The sequence below is a fragment of the Rhinolophus sinicus genome, chromosome 2 (assembly GCF_057876585.1).
Source record: "Rhinolophus sinicus isolate RSI-liver-muscle chromosome 2, RSI-T2T, whole genome shotgun sequence".
NCBI lineage: Eukaryota > Metazoa > Chordata > Mammalia > Chiroptera > Rhinolophidae > Rhinolophus > Rhinolophus sinicus.
In genome coordinates, this window is record NC_142502.1 from 96,135,038 (window position 1) to 96,160,914 (window position 25,877).

The 25,877-nt window shown below is 42.4% G+C and overlaps 1 protein-coding gene and 1 pseudogene across 21 annotated transcripts in view; one reads left to right on the forward strand and one right to left on the reverse strand.

Moving 5' to 3' along the window:
• The window catches only part of TRERF1 (transcriptional regulating factor 1), a 197,333-nt gene that overhangs the window by 15,247 nt on the left and 156,209 nt on the right, over nucleotides 1-25,877 (forward strand). The window lies entirely within an intron of this gene.
• LOC141571868 (large ribosomal subunit protein eL32 pseudogene) lies at nucleotides 10,263-11,248 on the reverse strand (annotated as a pseudogene).

Genomic DNA, 25,877 nt, shown 5'->3' on the forward strand with positions numbered 1-25,877 from the left:
ACGAACAAATGTTGCTAATTGGCTACAGAATTATAGGGTCTCTATCCAATTTTCTAGGAATTTGTACTTTTTGAAACTTTATAGGAAAATGAAGGCTACTTTCACCTCCCTCAACAATAAGAAAATACTGTAGTATTTTTATATGAAACTAAATATTAAGGAAAAAATTATTCTACTGAAAATGCTGAAAAGTGTAAAGAAAATGAAAACCAGTAATTTCATCATCTTGATAGAACCTCTGTTTAACAAAATGGTGTGTTTCTTTCTAGTATCTATCTATCTATCTATCTATCTATCTATCTATCTATCAATCATCTATTTGGATGCTTTGTGTGTATGATTTTTTTTTTGAGCCTACCCTAAATTAATTCTTTAACCATTTCCTGGACAATACAAGCTTCTTACGACACAATTCCTTTTACCACCTTAATGCCTTTTGAGGCCTTGTTGTGATTTTAATTATTTATATATTAAACCTCATAAGTCATTGTTTTAAAAAGTCAATAATAACTTAGATTAATCCACAGTTTTTACTCTTTTTGGTGTTCTTCATTTCTTCTTGTATAACCATGCTCCTGCTCCTCTCTCAGATTAATTTCCTTCTGTCTGAAAACTCCTTTTAGTTTTTCGTGTGTGTGTGTGTGTGTGTGTGTGTGTGTGTGTATAGAGTGTCTGCTGGTATCATAATTCTCTTGGTTTTTATTTGTTTGAAAATGTTTTTTTCACCTTCATATTTGGAGGATATTTTCACTGGGTATAGAATTATAGCTTGTCTTTAAAAAAATACTTTAAAAGTATTGTTTGATTATCTTCCGGATTCCTTCATTTCTGTTAAAAAGTCATCTGTCAATTTTATTGTGGCTCCTTTGAAAGTAACGTATTTTTTTCTCTTTAGCTTTATTTTTTAGCAGTTTTACTAAGCTATGCATAAGTGTGCACATGGAGTTTGGAGAGCTTCTAGAATTCATGGCTTGATTTTTGTGTGTGTGTCAGTTTTAGAAAGTTCTTGGGCCCTTCTCTTCAAATAGTTCTTTTGCCCCATTATTTCTCTTCTCTTAGATTTCTTGAGATATCGTATACCCTTTCATGGTATCCTACATGTCCCTGAAGCTTGTTTATATTTTCTGTGCTTCAATATGACTATTGTTTTCTACTGACCTATCTTCCAATTCACCATTTGTGTGGTTCTCTTTTCTCTGGGAACTTGGCCTGTCAAATCCAGGATATCTTCTTCATAGCCCTGAATTCCAGTTTTTGTCTTTCCAGTTCAGGAAGAAAGCTGCTGCGAGCTTTAATTTGCTGCTTTCTGTTTTACCTCAGTGTTCCTTCTACCAGATTAGAAAATGTCCTGAGGGGAAACGTTAGCCACTGACATTCACCTCACTGAGCTTCCCTTTCCTTTAGGGGCGTAGTCCCTCAAGTACTAGCTGTCTTGTTGTACTCCCATACTTTCACACAGTTGTTACTATTGTTATTATTGTTTGGTATTTTATCTATCTTTTATAGGTGTTCTGTATAGGAGGGTTAGTTTAATAGTGGTTTTGTCATAATAGCTGAAGGTGAAGTCTAATTTTGTATTTTTTATTATTTGGCATTGTACGTATTTCTGTGTCTTTAAAATTTCTTCATTAGGTGATTTTTAATATCTGCACAAAACCCCTGTTTACTTTATAATCTACTCAATCATTCTTCTATTGTCAGATATTTAGGTCATTTCCCATAATTTACTTTGGTAAATAATGCTGCAATAAATATCTTTGTGCCAAAGCATTTTATTAATATTTTAAAAGTATGGAATAGGAATTACCAGAATTGGAAATATTAATCAGTAGGGATTGTTTTCATGCATAAGTCATGTACATATAAAAAACTGTAGACCTTTTCTCTCTGATGATTCAGAAGGAAGTTTCCCTTTTTAAAAAAAAAAAGTATTTTTCTTTCTTTGGAAATATTCATATAATGCTTACCATGTACCAGACATTCTTTTACATGCTTTTATAATACAAACTTTAATTCTGCTAAAAGCCCCAGGGCACAGGTACTAATAATGATCCTATTATGCCTATTTCTAGGGTCCTCTTAGTTACTGGCTCCTTATCTTCCTCTGTCTTTGGAACTGTCATCAGGACTGTCCTCTCACTGCCCTCCCTTGCTGGGTCACCTCCTTCCTATCTCAGGCCAGGCACGGCCTCCTTTCTCACCTTTTTAAAGGTGAGGAATCTCTGGCATTGAGAGGGTAGATAACTTGTCTACGGTCACACAGGTAACTTCCAAAGTCACACACTTAGCCAAATGCAGAGCTGTGTCGTACATTCTGGCTCTAAATCCCATAGCCCATGCTTTTAACTACTACACTGTACCACTTTGAGCTAATTGTTTTATTTTATTTTTTAAGTTACAAATTTAAAAAAAAATTTTCTTTTTAATTGGGGAATATTGGGGAACAGTGTGTTTTTCCAGGACCCATCAGTTATTGTCCTTCAATCTAGTTGTGGAAAGCACAGCTCAGCTCGAAGTCTAGTCGTCGTTTTCAATCTTAGTTGTGGGGGAGCACAGCCCACCATCCCATGCGGGAATTGAACTGCCAACCTTGTTGTTGAGAGCTTCTGTTCTGACCAACTGAGCCCATCCAGCCACCCCACCGGCAGCTCGCTGTCTTCTATCTAGCTGTGGAGGGCGCAGCTCACTGGCCCATGTGGGAATCGAACCGGCAACCCTGTTGTTCAGAGCTCGCGCTCTGAGCATCCGGCCGCCCTGAGCTAATTGTTTAAATGTATTACTTCCTTTCTACCAATTTTAACTTATTCCAGGGCTTCCCCAGCCTTTTCTTCATTGGGCATTATTTTTCTCCTCTGCAATGTGGTTGCTGGGGGATGAGTGTGAATGTGGGGACAGTTTGGGGAAGGAGGTGCCATGGACAGAAGTTGCTGTTGGGATTGGGGCTGTGTGATGGCAGCTCAGTTTATAGAGTGACCAGGTAAGGTTGCCTAGTGGCTGGTAGTGAATCTGTTGGCAATTCCTGATGTGGATTTAATGACAAGGGACTTTCTGCTTCCATCTCTGGTTTGACTGGTTAGTGTTAGCTGGGCCGCTCACTGCCTTTGCAGTTTAGAGAGGAAGAGTAAAGTCATCTTTCTCTTTCCTCTCTTCCCACTTCCACTTAACATCAGGATAAAGGGTAAAGAGGTATAAAGAGAGGGCTCATCCACTGACTGGAGTATCAGGCCAGCCACAGGGCAGCAGAGATTGAAAAGGTTAAGTGCTGGTGCTTTGGACCTAGTAAACTAACTGCAGGGAGTGGATGAAGAGGGAGGAACCTGATGAACGTTGCCTCTCTTGGGAGCTTTCTTTACTTTTCCATGTGTATCTTCATGTCCCTCTCTGTTTGGTACCCATTTCCTGGTACCCATTCCCCTCTGCATCTTATTACCCACTTTGCTTTTGGGTCCAGAGTTGATTGGAGGGGAGTGTAGATATGAGAATTGGCTGTTTTTCTTTGAGTTGTTTGAGTTGATCATTTGCAATGATTAGTCAGAGAAGGTTTTGCAGGAGAGATCGCTTTGAGCCCTTTTATTCAATCGCATCAAAGGAAGTGGCCAGGAAGAATGGCGGGAGGGCAGAGAATGAAAGGGGAACCTACCTCTTCCCTGCGTACAGCCTTTCAGTGGCCCCTTCCTCAGTCATTGCAAGCCAGAGTCCTTACGATGGTCTGGAGACACTGCCCCCTCTCCACCGTGCTTCTGTGACACTAGCTTCGTTCTGCTGTTCTCCAGTTTGCTGACGCTGCTCCAGCCACTCTGGCCTCCTGGCTGTTCCTTGAACATACCTGGCATGTTCTTCTTGCCAGGGCCTTTGCACATGCCATTCTCTCTGCTTGATTGCTCTTCCAGAACCTAGATACCCCCCTGTATTACTCACTCTCCTCCTTCCGGTCTTTGCTCCGGTGTCTTTCTTTCTCATTGAGGCTGCTGTATTTAACCCTGCACCCTGCCTTCTGCCTGATTTCCCCATCCCCTTTATCTGTTCTTTTCCTTTTTCTCCCAAACACTTTAACCTCAAACGTCTCATGTAGTTTACTTGTTCATTATCTTTGTCGTCTGTCTCCTCCCGCCTAGAATACGAGCTCCCAGAAGCCAGGGAGCTTTGTGTCTTTGCTCACTGCAGCAGCCTAAGCACCCAGAATCCTGCCAGACGCCTAGTTGGCACCCAGGAAATGTATGTTGAAGGCTGGGTCCTTGGGGGGCTCTGTAGGAACCCCAGCTCAAGAGACTTATCACATCTTAGAATCTGGAAAATCTCTTTGCCTGTAGGAATTTTTTTTAAATTAAGATTTTTATCATTGTCATCCCCTTCCCCCTTCCAGTTCATTTAAGACTGTTATGAAACAAAACTCATTATGCTTCAAAATCTGACAGAGCTGAGGCCCCGGGGAAAGTGAGAGGAGGCAGCAGTGGCGGGTGCTTCCTTGCATTGTCCTGCCTTGGTTTTCTCATGTGGTTGGTCCACTTAGGGTGGCTTGAAGGCCACTGGGTTATGGTGAGCAGGGTCCCCAGACCTCCTAGGGTATCTCTGAGGAAGGGTTTACTGTCAGCCAGAAAGGAGAACGCGACCTTCCTGCAGTGAAGGGTTTCTCCAGTCACCAGTACTCAGGGTGGAAGGAAAAAGGCAGGCTGGAGAGACGAGAGGAGAGAGAAGAGAGAAGTGAGACGTGAGGTGCGTTTCCCGTGGTTCAGTTGGAGGAATTAGGGATGTGGTCTTCCTTGAGTGTGACTTCGTTTTCACTTAAAATAATGAGTGCATTTCATTCATTTGTTTGATAGCAGCTATGGAGTGCCTCTTGTGGTACAGACAGGCTTGAAGGGGCTGCAGGCCTGGGACTGGAGTCAAATCTCTAGTCACCGCTCATTCTACAGGAGGGACACGACCAGGGGACCTTGGGTGTAGCCCAGTGGCTGAGAGCCAGTGTGTTGAACTTCTCCTGGATCTGTGGGTTCCTGGGAAGTGGGAAGGCCTGCTGGGAATAATGAATGTGTGTGGAAGGGAGGGAGGAGGCAGCGGCTGATGAGGAAGTGGCATAGACTCCTCCCAGCATTCTTTTTGAAACATTTCCCTAAATGAATCCATGCGCAGGCTTTTCAGAGTGGGGTAGACCTGTCCCCTGACTTCAGCAGGCCAAGGGTTTGTTCTAGGCCTTAGAGCTCTGATTCTGAATCTCCTTTGGACTCTTGGTTTTTCTTCATGAACAAAGGAGTAATATTCTTGGATCAATACAGGAGTATAACAGAGTTATTGATAGGCTATCAACGTGTAGTGGTGTCAGATGTGGAGATCTGAGAATAGGCCTGATGGGAGCCTTGGCTCTTAAGACCTGGGGTTTCACCCCTTACCACTCTGCCACCCCAATCTTGGTATCTCATCTGCTAATAAAGCAGCAACACCAACTGATTGTAGTTTCACCTCCTTTCATTTCCTCTCTCCTATCTTCTGGTTCTGGGGCCATAATGAGCTTCAGAAAGCCACTAGCTGAATGATTAGCGTCTGAGAAATTGAGTCTGCAGAACTAAAAATATACAATTGCCTTATAATGCAGATGTACTGATACATTAAGGGGAAAATAATAGAGCTTACAATTGTTTACTGATGCATGGTCTCGGCCAGAATTTACATAGGAGATAAATGAAGTGCTTTCACCCTGGTTGGTTTTCGGCCTGTATCTTAGTTGTTTAGAATATGAAGCTAGGGCAGCCAAAAAAATCCTGCTTTGAGCCCCACTTGGGTATTGTTACAGCATCTTGACAGGTTACCCAGACTTGACTCCTGCTACTGGCCCAGGTGGCCTGCCAAGCACCTACCTGCTGTCTGTCACTGCATCTCTGGACTCTCTATGACTCAGTGTGATCCATCTCCACTACGGGAGAAGAAGCTGCTCTAGGACGTCAGGAGTCTCTCCCCCCCCTTTTTTTTCCTATTTGCTGGGCATCTGTTATTAGGTGTCCTGGCTAATAAATACGGTCTTTGTTCTTATGTATTAGCTTGATTTGAGCTTATTTGAAATAACTAATTCAATAAATATTATTGAATCCTCACTCTATGCAGAATACCAAGCTATGCATTAGATGAAGGATCCTCAAACTTTTCATAAAAGGCTAGAGAGTAAATATTTTCAGCTTTGTGGGCAATGTTTCTGTCCTAAGTACTCAACTCTGCCATGGTATAGACGACATATAGTATAGACAAGCAGCTATAGACATACATGGATGCGTTGCCATCAAACTGTCTTTACAAAACCATGGGGTGGGCGGGACTTAGCAGGCAGGCTACAGTTGCTGACCCCTTCAACCCCTTCATTAGAGATACAGCTATGAACAAAACAGACATGACCCTCAGGGAGCTTTCATTCTTGCTGGGAATGATTCTTTGCTACAGTTGGTAGCATTGCTTTGCAACCCGTTATACATAGTTGATAAGTAGCTCTGCGGGGGAGGCATAGGAAACTTAAGCAACTTTACTAAAGAAAAGGTTCAAGTGAACACTCAGTTCCATTTATATTATCTACCAGTGTCCCTGGGGGTACTGTGTATACTTAATTTGGCATATAGATACTATTTTTGAGTTGCTTTTTCCCCCCACTTAACATAATTTCACCTGCATATTTCCATGCATTGGCCTGGATTGTATAATTTGAATGGTTATATAGTATTTCTTGCTGAGGTAGGCCTGTCATGTGCCCCAGTTATAGTAGGTATTTGTTAGATGTTTGTTTCCAGTTGCAGTAAAAATCTTTTCAAAGTTGAAAAGGAGCTGGTTTCTGCAGAACCTCCATTGGTTAGAAGAAATTGGGAGAGCCAGGCATGGGTGATGGCCTTGTGTCACCTCCTGGGTGGCACCCAGCATCTTGCAGCCCGGGATCTGCCAGGTTAGTGTGTGTCCAGTGCAAATGTTTATGTGCAGATGGACCTTTTACTTGAGCACTACTCCCCCAGTGCAGGGAGAGCATCTGTGGACTGTGGAGAACAACTTGGAATCTGAGGAGCTTTGTGGGGGTGATTGGGGAGGAAAGGCAACCCCTTGCAGAGAAGTCAGAAAACCCCAAGGTACAGGGTAAGGCACAGGTGTGTGGAAAGGGAATGGGTTCTGGGGCGAGTCGGACCTGTATTTGACTCTGACTCTGGGTTTGTCCCTTATGTGCCGTGTGGATACTTCCTTAGACTCTCTGAGCCTGTTTCTTTTGCTGTAAAATGGGGCGGTCATATCCATTCCCTAGAGGTGTTGTAAGGATCGGATGAATAATCCAGTAAGCATGTAACAGTGCTTGCCGTATAATACGTATAATACGCATGCTATATAAATAAGAGCTGTTACTATTTGGTGTGAAGTGTGTGGTCCATTATTAGGCCCACAATGACAACAGTAGTTATTTATTTATTTATTTATTTTCTGTTGATACCAACTTATCTTTATTTTCCTATAGTTTCCACCCTTTTTCTCCTTCCCTTTTATACTTTTGATGTCACAAATTACCTATTTTATGCTAAATATCGATAACAAATTATAGTAGCTATAGGTATTTTAATGCTCTTTTCCGTTATACTGTAATTAAATGTTTAATACACTATTCCAAAATAGAGTTACAGTTTTCTAATTCTATTTATCACCTTCATCAGTTTCGTGTACTTTTTTAAAATTTATTTTTATTAAATTTACTGAGGTGCCATTGGTTAGTAAAATTATATAGTGTACATTTCTATAATACATCATTTATATGTTGCATTGTGTATTCATCGCCCAGAGTCAGTTCTCCTTCCATCACCATATATTTGATAACAGTAGTTATTTTACTCTTATTGGTTTAAGGACCAAGACTGGACTTGGCTCTGTCTTCTGTGGACCTTTCCCTCCCTTCCCTCCAAGTTCAGAGGCTCTATAATACCTTATCTCTCTCCCTACCTTGATACCTCAGTTGGGGAGATCAGACGCTGACTCATGAGCGCAGGCTTTTAATAAAATCAGGTTAGAGCCTGAAGACTAACCGGATCGTCTCATTTACACAGCTGTTCATGCATTTATTCATGCAACACATACACAGAGGCTCTACTTTGTGCCTGTTGTACAATGTGCAGTGGTAAAGAAAACAGGCCTGGCGATGGGCTTTAATCAAATAATCCCACAAATGTTTAATTATAGACTCTGATAAGAGCTGTGAAAGAAAAATATAGGGCATTAGGTTGGGAGAGACACTTAATTCCATTAGTAATCATGGAATACAAATCGCAAGGAGATTCCATCTTATCCCCATTTGATTATCAAACATTGAGAAGTTGTGTAATAGCAAGCGTCGGAGAAGACATCGATTGCTATGGTCCCTTACGTACTGCTGGTAAGGAGGGGAAACCGATGCACCTACTTTGGAAACCAATTTGGTATTACCATTTTGTAAAGTTGTACATGCACATGCTGTGTGGCCTGGCATTTCCACTGCTAGGTACATAATAATCATGGAAACGCATTTACGTGGGCACCAGGAGATGTATACTAAGAATGTTCCTAGTAGCACTGGGTGAAAGCTGGAAACCCAAATGCCCATCAGCTGGAGGATGGGTAAACACATCATGGCATCTGATGGGCTGTTTACAGCAGCAGCAACATGTACCTGCAGCCATAGGAGTGAATCTTAGTAATCTAAGGTGGAATTTTAAAAAGCTAGGCCTAGAATATTCCATACAGCATGGTATTTTTCAGTACATTTTAAAGTCAACAAAAAGTTTAAAATACATTGTTCAGCAATGCAAAGATACATATATGTAATAAAACCATAAGTGTTGGGTGGTGGGTGTGGGAAGTTCCCTTCTAGGGGAGAGACTCTCTTGAATATTTGTGACGAGATCTCCAAGTACCATGATAGAAATGGGCGTGAGGAGGTACCGGCTCACATTTGAAGGCCTAGTAGACTTTTTTTGTTTCTGCTTTGGAAACTTTTTCTTTTCTTTAAACCCAGATTGCAAAATGTTAACCATCAGAGTAGCGACACTAGGTACGTGTGTGCATTTTACTTATTTTTTATTACCACGAACGGATTTTTTGATGACCACAGGTGCAGATAGGAAATGGGAAACTGTGGCTGTATCTGATATCTAGCGTTTCCTGCACATGCAAGGTGGTGCTGGGAGATCTCAGCTCTGAAGGGCTGGGTTTGCAACCAGGTGGAAGATTCCCTATCACAGGGCTGCTTTCACCATGAAGGGACAGGCTGGCTGGGTGATGAGGCCCCTCGGTTTGGTTCCAGGTTTAGCAGGCAGAGCTAGTTCAGAGATGAGTAAGAAGGGAGCATTTTCTGGGGTAGATTCGGGTTCTGATATACATATCGAAACTCTTCCTCACTTTCGCTCTTCTCGGCAATGGACCTTGAGGCATCCTAATGTCATTTGTGGAAGGACAGAGTAGGAACTAGAGGGAACACCTTAGTATGAAAGAACCAGAGAGGAGTTGGCTGGGCTGGAAGAAATCTACCGTGTTTCCCCAAAAATAAGACCTAACCGGAAAAGAAGCCCTAGGATGATATTTCAGGATGCTCATAATATAAAATAAACCCTATCGTATTTCCCCGAAAATAAGACCGGTTCTTATATTAATTTTTGCTCCAAAAGCTGCATTAGGACTTATTTTATATTACAAGCATCCTGAAAAATCATGCTACGGCTTATTTTCTGGTTAGGTCTTATTTTCAGGGAAACATGGTAGGAGATGAGTTCCTCTGGAGATGAAGAGCACATCTGGTGGGAAGGTCCGAAAAGATGTTCGGGTCAGGCTGCTTGACCTGAGGTGACCTAGAAGCCACTGAGGAGCAGAGCACCTGCTAAGTGGGCGTGGCCCTTCTGGACAGCAGTGAATGAAGGAGGAAAGCTTGCCAGGGAAGGAGAGAGTCCAGAGGAGGCGATGTAGACGAAGTGGGATCGGGAAGCCAGATCACGAACAGTGAGTGACTGCGAGAACACGGAATGCTTCAAACGCTTAAAAATTCACCATGGGGATGATGGTGCCAAGTTGTTCTGTGTGGTTCCAGAAGGTAAAGCTAGGTTTGAAAGGTAGAAGCTACAGGGGGAGATACTTGGTCTTTGTAAGTCAGTGTTTTTCAAAGTGCAATTTGCAATAAGTCAGTGGTTTTCAAAGTGCAGTTTGCAGTCTATTAGGGGGTTGTGTCGTCAATATAGTAATCAAGACCAGCAATTTAAAAAACTGAAATAGAATAGAAAGGAAGAAATAGAATAGGGGTAAAAAAATCGTGAGTGGATCAGATGTGTATGGATTAGCATTGTTTCTTGAAAATATTTGTTCAGTTTTCTATATATTTTTTGACAGAATTTTATGGTTTTATTAACACAATACAATGTGCACAAAAGCTGTCTATTCATTTGCTTTGCTGTGCAGCCTGGCATTGGGATTGGTGACTGGTGACCAGCTGGGCTGGTCTTTCCACAATGGCTTTGCGGTTCTGAGGAGACGTGACAGTCTCAGCACAGTGAGATTTATTGCACGTCAGCAGCACTTCCAGCTCCTTGACGTTGTGGACCAGGAGCTTCCGAAAGCCACTGGGCAGCATGTGCTCTGTTTTCTTGTGACTCCCATCACCAATGGTGGACGTCACGCTCTGGCCTTTGACTCTTCTGTGCACCTGGTTATTGTCAATGCCCTGGGTTTCCACCAGTTATGCTTAATTTTGACATATCTGTTGTCTGACTGGTGCTGGATGACCTTCTTGGTCTTTTTTTGATGATCTTGGGCTTCATGACGGGTCTGAGGGCAGCCATGCTGCTGAGTAGGAGGTGGCTGCCACCTTCGTAGGCAGCGCTGAGGAAGAAAGCTCTATGGGTATTTAGAGATTTTGTGTATTGTGTCATGATATAAAGTATAATTTCTTTGATGGGGTAAGGTGGAAAAAGTTGGAAAACTATTGTTATGAGCTACCATTTAATAATACTATTCACTATTTATGGAGCACTTACACTGGGCTAGGCACTTCGCTGAGTGCTTAATATACATTTTCTCATTGAAATCTCACGATGACTTTTTCATGCAGGTATTGTCGTCCCCATCTTAGCAATGAGGATATTCAAGTTCAAAGAGGTTAAGTGACTTTCCCAGGGTCGTGGAGCGTATAGGAGGCCGTGTGTGTAATTGAACCCACGTCCAGGTCTCTCACTAGCCTTTGGGTATAATGACTATCCTCTACTGCAGGAATAACCATTGAGAGTGTTCCCAAAATGGCTCAGGCTGCCTGGAAAAGGTCTGGAAAGTAGGAAGTGTTCAAGCAGAGGCTGAGTGGCCACCTGTTAGGGACAGTGGAGATAGGGGCTTGGACTGGATCATTATTCTGGATCCCGGACTATTCCCCCTGAGATTATATGGCATGGCTCAGGATGCTACTTGTATGTCTCTAAGGTCAGTTTCAACTCTTGGGTTTCTTTGAGTCTCAATGGGAATGTGATTCAATTAACAAATAGAATTAGACTTGTTTGCAATTGGGACTTCCTTTTAACAAGTGTCTGATTTTTCTGTAATGACTGTATATTTATTTTATGATTTTTTTTAAAAGTTATTAAAAATAAAATGTTTTTTTTTGTTTTTTTTTGTAATGAACACAAATCAATTTTATAATTTAAAAAGTCGTTAAAAAGGAAATAATACTGCAATGCAACAAAGAACTTTAATTAAGAATTCTTCCTGGCAAGTTGGCGAAGACAGCTGGCAGCTGGCCGTTCCTCCTCTTCTGTGGGCTGAGGGAGCTCTGTGTGGACTATGGGAGGCGATTGGTGGATAGATTCTTTGTGTACTACAGCTTCTTATCAGTTGCCTGGACCAGCCCATCCTCCCTGCACAGAGCTGGATGATGCAAGGGCCGTGGCTCGGGGGAGCCCCTATTCCCTCCTAATTGCAAAGTGAAGCTTCCGTTGATTCCCTTTAAAGTAAGAAAGGGTCTTGACCTCTTCACGTCAGAGAAAAGGAAACTTAAGTCCTGAAGAGGGGATGTGACTTTGCTTTGTCCTCTGCCCATCTCACAGAGGGCAGAACCGTACCCACTCTCCGATGGGTTGAATAACATAATGTTGCTTCCCCAAGAGAAAGGGGGTCCTAAAGGCTGGTTGTGGTTAGGGGAGAATAAAGAGAGCAAACCAGTGGCAAACTTTCTGATTTCATAGGGAAGTTCCAAAGTGGAGGTGAGGGGAGTGTGATTTAGTTGAAAGAACCTGAATCTGGGAGTTGAAGGATCTAAGTTCTGCTCCCAGCTTTGAAACTCACTGTCTGATCTTGGGTGAGTCATTTGCCCCCGGCCATTGGAGGGCAGATTCATTCTTGTTCCTTAGGTATTGCTTAGTCAACCCACCCCCAGCAGGACATGTCCTCAGGTGTATTTCCTTTCAGAGCCAAAGGCCTAGTCTTCACCGAAAAGTTGTCATTAGCTATATTCTGTAGAATTTTAGGCGACAATAAAGGAAATTCTCCAGATTGGTGGGTGCCAGCCATCGGGGAACTTAAAGTATGGTTGCTGTGTGATCATGGGACGCTATATCTCCTCTTCAACCAGTTCTCAAGTTCAGGTATTGTGTTTTCTGAATGCGCACAGTACAGTAGGGTACTGAGGTTCTGTACATGTTAGACACCTGATTCATTGACTTGATAGCTCTGTGTGTGTGTGTGTGTGTGTGTGTGTGTGTGTGTGTGTGTGTAGTTTCTGGGTCACATGGAGGCGGGGTCCAGGTCTACCTTTGAACAATCTGTTGATGGACCACCCGTCTCATTTCCAAGCATCACAGGCATGCACCTGATTTCAGAATAGAGCCGTGTCGAGGAAGGAACTCTCTGGTTTGTGATGGGGTTGAAGTGGGTCACTCTGTGCCTAAGTAGGTGACCTGAGGAGAGGTGGGGAGGAGCAGAAACTTCTTCCTGGCTTCCCAGTTACCCAAGGAGATGGGAGCAGTAAAGAAGTTGCTAGGATTGGGGCAGATTGCGATCAGTTTCCAGAATCTTCTTAGAGGATCATAGAAGAGCTGATAAATTTCTCTTGCATGATCCATCACGGTTAGGAGATTCTCACTGGTTAAATGTGTTTTCCCTTGATCCAGATGTAATGTAATGCAAATGTTAGCTTGACTGATGGCTTCAGCTGAGAGGAAAGGCAAATGGGGTTGTTGTTGGGTTTGTTTTACGCTCTGTTATCAAGGCTAATAATATGACGCTTTAAGGCTTTATGACTTGATTAGTGGCATCAACACTTGAAAGAGCTGGCTTAGGACTGCTGTGAAAGGTTACTGGGAGAGTAATTAGATGGTGGTTGTGAAATGCAGGGGTGGTTTCCATTTACTAATAGCTTCGAGGGAGCCCTGCCTGTTACTGAACCCTGCGGTGAATTTTTTTTTTAATAGATAATGAGTTGGTTAGTTTGGGTGCTCTGCTGTAGACCCCAGACACCCTTCAGCTCTGTCTCTGCCTGTAATTAATGCCCATAATCGGCTGCCTGCTACTCAAAGCGTGGTCCTTGGATCAGTGGCATCCGGCATCCCACCCACCCCCACACACACACACCCTGCTTCTTAGATATCAATGCAGAACCCACACTTGAAGAATCAGGGTCTGTATTTTTCACAAGATCCTTGGTTGATATACTGTAACATTTGAGAAGAGCTGGGCAGAGCACAGATGCCCCCTGAGGTTAGAGATTTGTGGCAATGTGGTTTTTATTGTGTCGTGCAATAAACTATTTAAACCCTAGTGCCCTGGTATGATTCCAATCTTTAATTAGAACCTGGGCACTGTGTGTGTGTGTGTGTGTGTGTGTGTGTGTGTGTGTGTGTGTGTGTATCCATTGTCACTTGTGGCATCAGCATAGGGTTGTGGTTTACGGCCCTTCCCCACAGCTCACTGAGTTCTTGGCACAGCTAGTCATTTCTCTGAATGCAAGTGTGACATAATAGAATATGGGGGTGTGGCCAAAACTCCACTTTATTTCTGTTGCTGCCCTGCAAAGGAGCCCCAGTGGCTCCCACTGCCTGCTGTGTCATGTCTAAACTTCTCACTGGGGCTCTCAGGTCCCCTGGGGCCCAGGCTGCTCTGCCTGCCCGTCTCTCTGGCCAGGCAGCACCTACCCCATCAGCGCACACGGGGCTGATTCTCCTTGGGTCCCTCGCTTGAAGTGTATTTCCCACTGCCTTTCTGAGTGCCCAGAGATTTCTCTGTCCTCTGCGCTCTTCTTTGCTCTTCTGAGCTACTTTGTACCTAGTCCTTCTGGGCCTTGTTATTACTTATGGGCAGGTCTTTACCTGTCACTCAGATAACATGCTTTTAGGGCAGGACCCTTGTATGCCAGGTACCCCAGACATCTGGCAGGTGCCCGGGGATGAACACCTGTGGCTTCCTTGATGATGTCTCTCCATCAGGAGGCTGAGGATTTGTTGTGAGTGAGGTGAAGTGGCTGCCGGCCTCAAAGGTGGCGTAGGGTGAGGGCTCTGAAAAGAAGCTTAGAAGAATTGGGAGGGACTCCACTGAGGGAGGTGGATGGAGGGAGTTGGGTCAGTTGCCTACAGTCCTTTCTTGATGGGACTGGGGGTACACGAGGAGCGCTAGCGTGTTTCTGGTTTATTGCAAACCTGTCTGTTCTCTTTGTACATGAATGTGGTGGTAAGAAAGGATAAGGTCTTAGGAGGAGTCGGGGGATGGGTGCAAAAATTAGGAACCAGGCTGTTTGGAGTGGAGGCTATATTTACTTCTTACAGTGGTGCTGGGAGGATCTTTTACTAAGTTTAGAAAAAGTTTATGTAACATGAGAGTATGTGTTCTTTAAAAATTAAAACAAAAACCCAAACTAACACCAGAATAGAATAAAATTTAAACAGACCAATTATAGAAGAAATTGATAAAGTTATTAAAGAGTTTTTCCTTAAAATAGTTGTAGGAGCAGATGGTTTCACAGGTAAATTTTTTCAAATATTGAAGGCATTGGTGATTCTAGTGCCATTTAAATTATTCTAGAGCAAACAACAAAGGAATGCTTAAATTCTTTTTATGAAACTAGTGTAACAAAATGTGACAAAAGAACAGCGTGTGCACACACAGAACTGCAAAGTGATCTCAGCTTTGCATATTGATGCAAAATCCTAATGACATGATTAACAAATACAATCCAGCAGCCCAATGAAAACACCCCATGGGCATATGGGTTTCAGAACAGGAATGCAAGGATAGGTTACTTTTAGGAGTTCTATTAATATTAAAGGATCTAAGGAGAAAATAAGATGCTGAAAAGGTTTATGAAAAATTAAGCATCTGTTTCTAATAAAAACTCATAATGTAGGAATAATTAGATATCATCATGAGAAAATACATCTTTGTCAAGCTGGTAGCCAAATTTTGCTTAGCATAGAAATGGTGAGTCTTAGATGCATTCCCATTAAAATCATGATTAAGCACCATAATTATATAACCTTGTTTTGGAGGGATAAGCTAGTATAATTAGATAAGAGAAAGACATCAGAGGTATGAAAACTAGAAGAAGGCAAAAGTAAAACAATTAAAGAATTCAGTAAGGTAGTTGGGTGAATAAATAATACACAAAAATCAATATCTTGCCCACATAAACAATACCCAACTAGAAAGCATGATGGAAGAAAAAAAATTCATTTATGTAAGCAACAAAAGAGATAAAATATCTAGTTATAAGCTTAATAAAATTATATTTATATGTAACTTCAGTGCTACAAAGGGGCATAAAACACTTAAACAGAAAGATAATATAACCCCAGCAAGAAAGAGTCAAGTGTTACAAAAATATCACTTCTATACATTTAAAATGTGATCACAATAAAATTACCAGTAGGATTATTTTGATGGTAGTAAAGCTGATTCTAAGTTCATCTGGAAAAATTAACATGCAAAAACTTACGAAAAAGAAAAGGGAGTGTTTAGCTCTTAACAGATAGTAAGTATTTTAAAAGCTACAATAATTAAGATAATTTAGTATTAAACAGATTAAACAAGTGATGGGTCAGAATAGAGAAGCCCCCCAATAAATACGTGTGTGTGTGTGTGTGTGTGTGTGTGTGTGTGTGTGTGTGTGTAATTTGCGATAAAGGCAGTATTTCAAATTTGTGGAGAAAGATCGTATCTTCACAACTAGATAGCTGTGTGGGGCGGGGGCGAGTGTGCAGAAAGCAGGATCTCTACTTTGTGCCTTAGACCAAAATAAGTCTATCAAAGATAGATCAAAGATTTAAAGAAAAAAATGAAAGCATAAAAGTACTATAAGAGTTTTCTACAGTCTTGGAATAGAGAGACCTTCTTAAGTTTGACACAAATCCCAAAAGACATAAAATAAAAAAATTGATAAACTTGATAACATAAAAATGAGAACTTCTGCATTAGAAAAACACCACAAAGTGAAAAGGTGATAATCTGAGAAAAAAGTAGTTGCAACTATATGGTAAAAGCAGCTAATTTTTTTTAATATGCAAAAATAAAGAAGGATCGTTGACTTGAAGAATGGGCAAAAGACAGGAACAGAAATTCACAGGAAAAGAAGGGTAAATGACTTGTAAAAACAAAAGATGCACAAATTCTTTTAAAATAAAACATGCAAATCAGAAGTACAGTGAAATGGCATTTGTGACCTATCAGATTGGAAAAGATCAAAATATTTGCTAATACACTGAGTTGGTGAGGGTATAAAGAAAAGTGCTTTTGTGCATTGCTGGTGAAAGTTAATGGAGACAGCTGCTTTGGAAGGCTATGTGTGATCTTTATCTAAATTATAAATGCCCATGTCTTAGGACCCTGTGGTTCGACTCCTGGGTATCTGCCCTAGAGAAACATTCACGTGCAGTGTTCGTTGACCATTGTTGTAATAGTGGAAAATTGAAGACCACAATGTAAATATCCATCAGTGGGATGGATAAATAAATAAATATTTATTTAGTAAAGGCTAAATAAGACTGGGACTGTTCAGACCATTCGTGGGGTCAGTAAATCAACTTAATGGGTTGTGGCACAGTGTGAAACAGATGAGAAAATAATCGAGTGCAGTGCACACCGTGTGGTTGACTATTTGGTGAGCTTTTTGTTTCAGTTTTGCATATTCAAAAGTGTGAACAGTTTTGCATATTCACAAGTGTCACAATAGAAAATACATTTCTTACTGCAGGGCTCAGTCCAAAAACTTGGAGAAACGCTGCAAGAGTAGTTGAAAGGAATATATTAGATCCATACCTTGGGATACGAGTAGGTCGCAAAAATGTGATGTTGAGTGATGAAAGCAAATTGGTGAAAGCGGAACGATATGTACAATGTGATACCATTTTTGAAAAAGAAAACGGCATATTTTTGATAGTGTCATATGTATGGTGGAATCCTGTATTCATACAAAACAGGCATCAGAGATGTGCAGCTGGCTTGGCAGGGGTGCCCTTTGGGGACTGGGGTGATATTTAGAGCGGCCTCAGCTTTAAATTTCATGCTTTCATTTGTAAAACGGAAAGTATGAATGTTTTGCTTATACTTGATCATTTAAGTGATTAAAAAATGTTTGCACATTATGGAAAGACTTTCCAAGGAACCCATGGACCCCAAGTGCTTTTCCTTAGGGTTTTTTTTTTTTTTTTTTGCCTTTTTAACAATTCATCTTGTTACTGACCAGTTAAGTGTCTTTCTTTCCTTTTGCTTCAATTTGGGTAGCTTATAAATTTGTGTCATCTTAACTTTTTCAGTTATTAGTTTCCAGTTTCCCTTAAAATTCCTTAAACAGTGTATATCAATGGCTCATTTATTGGGGCTTTTTATTTCTTTTCTAACTTTTGCAGTTAATTCTTTTGAAATTAATTGGGCCCATGGTTTAGTAATTTCATTGTTTTTCAAAAAGCCAGCTTTTGGCTTTTGTTCTTTCCTGACGTTTGCTCACATTCTCATTTGTTAATTCTATTTTCACTCTTAACTTTTCTTTTACCCTTCATTTTTTAATTCCGTGAATTTCCATCTACAAAAATCCAGCAGTGCTTTTGTAACTTTAAGGTGCACACGGATCACCTTGTTAGATGCAGGTTCTGACCCAGCAGCCGGGGAATGAGGTCCCAGATTCTACATTTCTAACTGGCTCCAGGTGGAGCCGACTGCTGGGGAGCCAGAAAGTAGAGGGAATGGCACTTGCTTTTCCTCTGACCAGAGGGCACTAAGTCTCCAAGTGTCCGGCTATCTAGCAAATCCATCAGCTGTGTAAAGATGATGCTTCTGACTATTGCAATAAAATTCACACTGTTCTCCTTTAAAGTCATGAAGATGCAAAGCCTTGACCCACTCAATCACTTTCTCTGGTTTCAGTAGTGACCACACACTTTCCAGATGGTGTGAGATGGTAGAAGAGCCTTTGTGGCTACAGAATGTCTTTGCTCATACTTGGTTGGTTGAGCTGACTGGCCTGGGCTCAGGACTGCTGTCTAGCCTCCACTGATTTAGCTGACATTTGGATCAGTTGTTCTGAACCTTTTGATCCATGGAGCCCTGTGGGAATATGATGGAAGCTATGGACGTCCTCTCTAGAAATACACCCCTATTCACGCACACCAAAACCCCCAATTTTTCTTTTGTTTGTATGGGTTTCAACTGTCCTGAAGCCTGTGACTAGATCATAGGACCCCTGATTTCAAGGGTACTGCTAAGGGGAAGACTCCCAAGATGAGGAACAGAATCCATCTGGTCCAGCCCTGTTCACTTTACAAGAGAAGGAAACCAAAGGTCAAGGTTTTCAGCCGTTTATTCGAAGTCAGATTCTCCATGTTCCACAAGATCCCATTCTAAATGCAGGGCGTGTTGTCTGTGGCAGTGGAGGGCCTGCTTGGCTAGACCCTGGTTCTTATTGCTGTCTTGCAGAGCTGAAAGGGTCATACCCACCCCAGACCCACCCAGCCTGCATCATCCCAGGTGAGGCCAGCGGTAACTTCCTGCAGTTCAGCCCTGACCTTAGCTCTTAGAGTTACATATGGTCTGAGGAAGTAGAGACTTAGATCCCTTCTGGCCAGAATTCTGGGTTCAGACACTGTTCTGGATTTGACATGGCAGGGCCTCCTGCCTTGTTCCTGTGTCCCGTTTCCTTCTCTAAGTCTCAGTTCTTCTAAGAGGCTTCTGTGTTGCTGGTTCCTGTTCTGCTAACGTGCCTGATATCCGGGTTCTGTGGTGGGGACCAAGACCCAGCCTAGGCCCTTTGCTAGAGATAGCAAGTAGTGGTGGGAAAACATCAGTCTGAATTCTAGCTCATCCACTTAGTGGTTGTGTGGTACTGTGGGTAAATTATATGTAACCTGACTGGCCCGGTTTCTTGTGTGTGATGGGAACTATAGAATATACCTCCGAGGGTGGTTGGAAAGATAATTGTGTAAGGTGTCAGGTTCATAGTATATATGTTGATAACCAGTAACTAGCATGACTGGTCCTACTTTCAAGGGTGGGAGTCTTGCCTCATCCAGCCAGCTGGGTAACCTTGGTGACCTTTCATAGAGGTCCCGATGCCTGTGTTACAGAGGGTCACCTGTCCTGGCTCCCTCCATCACAGGGCTTTGTCCATTTGTTGGGACTGTTTGTCACTTCCATCTTATGCTGTCCCCTTCCTTCCCTTGATGTCACTGTGAGCCCAACTTCTAGCTGGTGATCTCCAGTATTTCCTCGGACAGGAGGCCTGCCCAGAGACGACAGCTCCTCTGTGTGTGCATGGAATCGGGCCGGCTTGTCCATGCCCTGCTGATCCCAAGAAGGGTTTTACAGATCAATTTCACTTAAAAATACGGCTGCAAAAATCATCAGTGAAATAAATTAATAGGTGAATGACCTAACTACTTCAGGAACTATTTATTGAGCAACTCCCATTCACTAGTCGTGGTGCCTAGTATTGGTGACCTACCCATGCTTCTGTGTACAGGGCAGTAATCGAGTCAGGCTGGGGGGGCACACATATGCACATTTGACTGCATTTTAGTCCCCGAGACAAGTGTGATAATGGAGGGCAGGCGGACAGTGGGATCCCAGAGAAAGGAGCTGAGAACTCTGTTTCGGGAAAGTGAGAGTTGGGAAGGCTTCTTGGGGTAGATGACATTTGAATTGGTTCTTGGAGTTTGATATTTTATTCTTGTCTGTTAATTTTTCCAGATGAGTTTTATAGTCACTTAGGCGCTTGAAAAATTACCAAGCAGGGCTCATTCCAGGAATACATGTCTGGTTCGATACAAAGACTAATCTTAATAGAAATAAACCATAAAAATCAGAACATTCAATATTTAGCACAGTGCCTGGAATATAATCAATGCTCAACAAATATTTCATGAATGAATGAAGTTGGTCTCAGTAGATGTAGAAAAATACTGGAAATAATTATGCTTGCATTATATATAAAGCATCATAAAACTAAAAGTAGGTGTGTTGGGGGGATTTACCCCTAAGTATGGTAAAAAGCTTGCTTGTGTATAGTCATATATGCAGCCTTCCCTGCAGATACTGAGTGGAGAAATACTAGAAGCATGCCCCCAAAAACAGGAACTAAACCAAAATGTCCCTTATCACGACTCTTATTTAACATAGTTTAACAGACTCTTGTCGTAACAATATAGGAACAAAAAGAAACTAGAGGGATTGGTACAGGGAAGGAAGAGATAAAAATATCGCTGTTTGCAAATGACACAATTTCTATTCAAAGAAAATTACAAAATCCTACATGGCTGCTTCTGATCAGAAGTTAGAGCTTTGGAAGGTCAATATCCTAAGGGTTTTGCCTAGATTTCATGTCCTGGCAGTTCAAATTTCAATGAAATACTTTATAAAGCATGAAGAACAATAATAATAATAATCAGGAAAAATTGGTGGGCAAGCATACCGAAATATGTTTTGAAAATCTTTTAGCAGTGGGTTCCTCTAAGCAAACTAAGCAGGTAAGCTGTAGTTATTAAAACTGTACAGTATTAGCATAAAATGGAAAAATGGGAGGATCAGTACAATAGAATAGATTTAAATAAATGGAAGACATATAAATGGCAAATTGAGAAAGGCAAACCAATAGTGAAAGAAATGATTTTAAAGTAAATGGTTCATGTGAAAAACTAGATAACAATATGGAGAAAATGAACTCAGATTTATGTCTCATCATATGTTATAAATTTTAGATGTATTAAAAACTTAGTGTGAGAAACTCTTTAAAACTCAAAAAGCAGGTGGAATATTTATCCTCACTGATGAGAGCAAATGTTTTTGTGAAAATTCCATAAAAATGATCACTGATGAAATGTGATGTGTTCAACTATAAAGGACTACAATCTGTAAAATAAAAAAAAATACCCATGTACCCAGTCATTTTATCACAGACTGTGTGGCCTGGGGGTTGGGGTGGAGCTCTTACAGTGACATGTTTACAGCTGGGTGTGACTCAGTAAAATGGATTTTAAAAAATAATAATAATACCGTGTTTCCCTGAAAATAAGACCTAGCCGGACAATCAGCTCTAATGCATCTTTTGGAGCAAAAATTAATATAAGACCCGGTCTTATTTTACTATAATGTAAGACTGGGTATAACATAACATAACATAACATAACATAACATAACATAACATAACATAACATAACATAACAACATAACATAACATAACATAACATAACATAACATAACAACATAACATAACATAACATAACATAACATAACATAACATAACATACACCGGGTCTTATTTTACCATAGTATACTTATATTACTATAATATAAGACCAGGTCTTATATTAATTTTTGCTCTAAAAGACACATTAGAGCTGATTGTCTGGCTAGGTCTTATTTTCAGGGAAACAGGTAACAGAAGTTGTGCTAAAGGAGAAGGTAATAATAGACAAAGGAAACAGTTGTGATAAATTGGTGGATGAGAATATGTCAGAACTGATAAAGATCTTTAAGGCAAATATTGAGATGATATTGGTAAAATAACAAGGCATAGGGACAGATCATTTCATATGAAGCCCAGTTGATAAACTGAGATATGCAGAAGCGTTCAGCTTCCTAAACACAAAAGATAGGTACGTTAAAACAGCTCTGAGGTAGTACTTCAGTTGGCCTATTATATTAGTGACAGATAGATCAAATTTATAAAGCCCATTGTTGAGGCCCGTGGCAAAGAGAACAGGGTACCTCTAGTGTTACTGAGAAGTGGAGCAGTTTTTCTGGAGAGCATGGTGGCTTTGGATGACGGCAGCCGTGACACTGTTCATGCCTTTTGACCAGTGTTTTTACTTATGGGAATAAGTCCCAGAGACAATCTCAAAAGGGCAGAAAACCAGTTTGTCCAAAGATGGGGGAGAAATTGGAAATAATCCCAATGCAGGTAATTAGGGAATTAATGGGTAAGTAAACCCTGTGACAACAGTACTGTGGAATACTATGCCACCTATAGTTACGTGGAATAAAGTTAAGTGCAGCAAGAACATGGATAGCTTACCTGCATTAGTGGCAACCAAAATCGATGCACACGTATTGATAAGAATCTGGAAAAGTGCAGGGCTTATTTGATGTGTTTTCGATCGGGTTTCCTCCCCACCCCCTGTCAAATTGTTAATATGTAATTCAGGTTTTTAAAAGAAAAAAGGAAGGGGGAAATTCTGGTAGTAAAAACAGTAAACGTAGGCAACGTGTTGTGGTAGAGCAAACACTGGGCAAGGCATCCACATGGGCTGGATTTGAGTCACTGCGTTGCCATGTGGTTTGGGGCAAGTCACATATCTCCCCCAGCTCCCTTGTTTCCACACCAGAAGAAGGTAATGGTGACACCCACAAATTAGACCCCAGGGGTTCTTGGCTTCTGAGCAAACACTCTTTTCATTAACCGCTTTGCAGAGTGCTGGAGTCCCTTGCTGTCCCTCATGTTGTCCCCATCTCTGCAGAACTACAGAATGTCTGTAGTTCAGTGGCAGGTCCACTTCGAGTGTGGCAGCAGAAAGCGAAGGCAGACAAACATGTGCCCAAATAAGCAACCTAGAGAGCCATTGCACATAACCCTGAGAAGGCACTGCAGCCCCCAGGGAACAAATGTGTGCCCTTCCATTCGGAACCTCACATGGCTCGAGAGGAAGAGACTTATAGAGAACATTTTGGCAATAGGATTCAGATGTACCATACTGTTGAACTGCTTTGGAAGACTCGCTTGTACACAAGGGAAGAAGGGAAGGAGGCCAGCCACTTGTCTGGTGTGTTCAGGACAGTTTGGGGCCTAACTAATAAATTCTAGTGGCAAACTCCTCTACTTGGCAGCTAGGTGACCTTGACCTTCTTAACCTGAGCCCCAGTTTCCTCATTGTGAGGGTTTTCTGCCCTTTTGAGATTGTCTCTGCTTTCAGTTACAGTTTGTCAGGATTTTCTCCCCAGATGCATATCAAAAAAAGGCATGATGCTGGAATCCCATAGGGAATACAGCACTGTCAGAGTTATTGTCCCTGCCTCTGGGGCGCTTCACCCAAATCCCTACAAAGGTGTAACCCAGAGGGGTTGATTACCCAAATCCCTACAAAGATATGTCATGAGAAGGCAGCAAGATTAGGGATGGTGTTTTTAGGATGAGGGAAACGGGGCATTTAGGACAAGAGGCTAGTGACTAGTCAAGAGGCAGAATGTGGGGCTGTCCAAGAGACAGTTGGTATTTGAGGGGGAAAATTCTAGAAGGTCTGAGATGGATTTGTGTAGCCCTATAGGATGCACTGAACACATCCATGTCTATTACCTCGTGGGAGCCTTCTAGCAACCTTGGCGGTGAGGTGAGCTTTGCAGGCACTGAAGGGGTGTAAGCTACTTCCTGGGCTGACTCGGGCCTAAGACAGAGTCCTCTTGCCTCTTCTGTGCTCCTTCATCTGTACCACACGCCTTCCCTCTCAAGAAGATGAGTCGTGGACTCGGACTGGTGAGAGTTCAGCTTTTCTCTCTGAGTGAAGAGAGGGGTAGAGGAGAAGAGGATGAAAGAGGGGCAGGAAATTTTTGAGGTGGAGAAGAGGGAACGTGAAGGTCAGGAAGGGGGTCAGACTGATATTTGGGAGGCAGTGATTGGGACATGGGACCTGGAGTCAGTCACCGGGGGCCAGTGTCAGTTTTACAACTTGCCAGTCTTCCTGACAGAGACCAAGTTAATCCACTTCTCTGAGTTTCGTTTTCTCCCTCTGTGGAATGGGGATGACCATCTCACCTCATACGGGGCTGGGGGAACCAACTCATTGGGTGTTGTGCTTGGAAAATGTTTGGCGCTGAGACTTCCATACACGATAGTGGCCATTATTATTTTTGTGGTCATGGAGGATTGGTGCCTCTCGGAAATGATGGTGTTTCTGTGTTATTGGATTTGCTGTCTAGTGGGTCAGTAACACTTTTTACTTTACACAGGCAGATGTGAGGGTAGATGCTTCTCTCTGTCTCTGCCCCTCTCTAGTTTCAATTTAAAGCAACTAACCTTGATTAAGCACCTGCTACACGTCAGACATTTGGTTCAGCAATTGTACGTACATTAGCTCATTGAAATCTTCCCACTAATTCTTTGAGGGCAGGTTAATTATTTTTGTTTTTCAGATAAGGAAATTGAGGCTTAGAGCGTCCCACAGGAGGAGATTTCTGTCTGGGTCCCTGAGCAAACATACAGTGGAGCTGTGCTGGGCCTGGTGGCTGGGGGGGGGGGGGCGAGTGAGCCAAATTTCCTGCGCCTTTCTAGTCAGTGAACTGGGGTGGTCCTTTATCGCTGCCCTTTTCCTTCCTAACTGTAAGAGTTTGAGTCAAGGTACTTAACCCCTCAGTGCCTTGCTCTTCTGTTTGTAAAGTGGCAGTGATAGTGTTATTGTGAAGATTAAAGAAGTTGATACCCAAGGCGATGGAGCACAGCTGTAAGTGGTGGCTGCAACCTCAGGCACTCTCCAGCCCCCCGGAAAGGGATCTATTTTCTGGCTTTAGCCTGCGGCAGTCGGTATATTAGCCTTGACTAACTATGTAAACACTGTAGTGACTCTCCAACCGGCCGTTTGTGCCCTCAGGCAAGAGGAGTGTCTGAGAACTGCAAGTGTGAACTCAGCTCCACTTTTGATGAATCCAAGGAAAGCTCAATGTGAGAATTTCTGGTAAGAGAAAGCAGGCAGCCCTAAGGTACTGTGCAGACTTCTTGGGGCTTTTGGTTCTACAGTTGCTTAGCTAGCACAGGAAGGAGGAATCAGCTACGAGAACAGTTAGAGAGAGGGTAGTAGGTTCCAGAGGCAGGCGGGAGGGGAGTGTCTCGCGAGCTGGGAGGATAGGGAAATGAGGTTGGGTGGGGCTCCTGACTGAGCAAAGGCCTATGAATCAGCCAGAAGCCGTCAGGCTGGGTGCAGTGGGACCGGAGGACAGGTTTTCTGAGAGCTGTGCTTCTCCCAGTTGGTCTTGGCTGTGGTGTTCAGGACGACTGGATCGGGGTGAGGGGGGAGAGAGAAAAGGAGGAGTCCTCCTAGGGGAATGAAAACCCATGATGTGGCCACAGAGAAATCTGGGTGGGAAAGGAGGTAGAATTGTGCTCCAGTCATAAGGTTGAAAAAGTGAGAGTAGAATGGACACAGTGGGTGACGCCTTGGATGTAGAAGTGTGCAGGAGGGACGAGGGTGAACCCCAGTTTTAGGGTGATGATCGGGGGTTTGGCAGTACCACCAACAGAGGTGGGGGGAACCCAGCAGAAACACAGTGGAAAGATGTGGAGCTGAGCTCACTTGGGGTCATGTTGAGTTTGAGAAACCTGTGAGAATGCCAGGTGGAGGCATCTGGTCAAAAGAATGTCTTGGCTGAGGTTGGGATGCTATCTGCACGCCAGTTCTGGTACTTGAAGCCAC